Source organism: Apium graveolens, chromosome 6 (genome assembly GCF_009905375.1).
Source record: "Apium graveolens cultivar Ventura chromosome 6, ASM990537v1, whole genome shotgun sequence".
In the NCBI taxonomy this organism is placed as follows: domain Eukaryota; kingdom Viridiplantae; phylum Streptophyta; class Magnoliopsida; order Apiales; family Apiaceae; genus Apium; species Apium graveolens.
In genome coordinates, this window is record NC_133652.1 from 69,908,417 (window position 1) to 69,911,308 (window position 2,892).

Sequence of the window (2,892 nt, forward strand, 5' to 3'; positions counted from 1 at the left end):
CGTGGGCTAACAAAGACTGCCTGTGGGCAGGGTCGAGAGGTGGTGAATTCGGAGCCGCTGGGGGTGCCTCCTCAGTCTGCCTAGGCTCGGAAGTATGGGTCTCTGAGCTGTCCTCATAGGGGATCCAAGATAGTGGTGGAGGGGTAGGAGCTCTGACCACCGGAAGTGTGGGTAAAGGGGTACCAGCGTACACTACCATAGGTCCGACACGCTCCTCAGCTACTGGGACCTCATCCGGGTCCTCCTCATCTGGAATAGCAATGACCTCTGTCTCTGACTCCTCTGAGGGGTCCTCCTCATCTGAAATAGCAATGACCTCCGTCTCTGACTCCTCTGAGGGGTCCTCCTCATCCTCCACCATCTCAGGCTCCTCCTGATCCTCGACATCTAGCAGTGCCTCATCATGCTCATGCTCGAACATCTCAGGGTCCTCTATCTCAGGCGCCTACACATTAAACGAGCTAAGTTACTATCATGATACTTATAAGGGTTCCCGTAAGGGTTTTAACTGTCAGCGCTACTTTAAGTAGTCCGACCATGAACTTGGCAAGAGTTCTTATTATCTTTGTGAGTTTGTTATTATATCGTCGCATCATCTCTGAGGTTTATAACGCTTAGCTCTGATACCATTTCTGTAACATCCCCAGATCCGGGGTCAGGGATCCGGGTCATCACGGTCTTTCTTTCCACAATTATCACTTAACTTAATTAATAATAAACAACCTCAAGCTGTGACCCCACACTAACACACACCACCACACGTCATAGTCTCAGAGATGAAATTGAAATAAGTACAAGCCCTTGAATCCACAATTAAAAGTTATTACAACCCAAAATGATTACTTGATAAATTTACAGTTAATTGCCATTATCTGCCACAAGTTATAGTTATACAATATTTGGTTCCCAAAAGTAGAATGTCTGATCTAAAGGTAGATCTACCTCTGCAGCTATAGCAGCTACGATCCTAACGGGAAGGCGCGGGGCGCTTACCACGCGCTTGCGCTGGGTCTGCTGGAGCCTGGCCATCTTTCCTAACTGTTGTTGTGTGATGAAGAAATGAAGCAAGAGTGAGCATTACAGCTCGCAAGATAATATATAGTGATAAAAATAATACAAGTATCTAAATGGATACTTACTAGACTCCTTTATCATGTGTAAGGTAATTACTTACTGGATATAAGTTTAAAAGAAGATGAAGTTACCAATTACTTCACTATACTTATACCATTTTTAGAAATCTACTTGAACTACTACTGTTCAAAGTATAATAAGATTCAAGAGGTCATCCCATAGATGAGGCCATAAATTAAAACTTGAATATATTCAATCTTTGAAATATTTTTAAAAGAAATGAAGTTATGAGATACTTCATTCAATGGAAACACCAATAAAACTGTTTGACCCTGTCAATGCTTCGGCAACCACCCATTCGTAGCCTTTCAATCGAAATGCTACGGGTAGTGTTGCAGAATTATCCAACTGGATGATGAACTCATTACGGGAGTTTGCCGCGCCAGGAAGACCACTTACGATGATCAGTCGTAGTAGAACAACCCCACCATTTTCTACATGTAGAGGAGAACCTGTCGGATTTACTTGTCAACCGAACACTGAACTCTTAAGGAATGGACCGCCTTAGCGGAACTTCCAGACCATTTGGGCCAATATAATAAGGTTGGGCCGGCGCTACTCGACCACTTACGCCACTCCTAGTTCAGATGTAATCCATGACTCTGAAACGTAAAGCTCATCCCCACTTTCCCCAAGTAGAAACTTGTTGATACGGCTCCACCAAGAAGTTGTATCTAGTTGGAAAGGAAAACTCACCGATATTTCCCAGGCGATGCCTGTTAATGGATTAACTTGTTCCAAGAATTTTACTTCCCAAGTGTTGGGTAAGTAATCAAAATTCTTTTATCAAGACAGCAACCTTGTTGTGAATATAAAACACACCACAGAACCGGATCCCTCAGGTTTTGAGCGAGTATTTAAATCCCCTTCGAAAGGAGGATCTTAAATATAAAAATGAGTTTTGGGATCCGCTCTAACTTTTAAAAATCACTTTGAAGACTCGCAAAACATTTTTAAGAATGTTTGGAGTGATGCTGATTTAATAAATCAGTCCCAATATTAGAAAATATCTGAATATTATTATTTAAATAATATTCCCATAAAGAATAATCTTTATAAAAATAATTGAAGTAGATGTTGTAAAACTTATACTTGAAGTGAGTATTAATTAACCAAAGATATACTTATACGAAAGTACTATCTTTATTTGAATCATCAAAGATAAGTTTGATTATCGACACCTTATTCTTTAATAAAATAAAGAATATATCTCAGCAAATAATCGGAGTCATAGATCCTCAAATGAATATTCAAATAATATTCAATAAATAAAATAAGCTGAGTCATAAGCCCTCGAATGAATATTCGAAATAATATTCAATAAATAAATAAGGTGAGTCATAAGCCCTCGAATGAATATTCGAAATAATATTCATTAAATAATATAAAGTTATCGAATAAACCTTATTCGATTAATAGTTTTGAAAACTATAACCATATATATATAAATATATATATATATATATAAAATCTACTCGGGATCCTCGACTCCCGGTTTTAGAAAATGTTTTCACCTTTGGGTCCCTATACTAAGAGTATATGCAAATTACCGCTATTCTCTAGCATAGGTATTATCAACTGAACCAACAGATATATATGGCAAGAATACGAAACAGGCATGCATATGTACCATATCACATGCTACAATATATCGCAAGAATTTGCTAATTTAACCATCATGCATCTATCACAAGATAATGCATATACAAGTGTATACATCACAACAACAGTATAACGGATAGAAAACTTGCCTAGCGA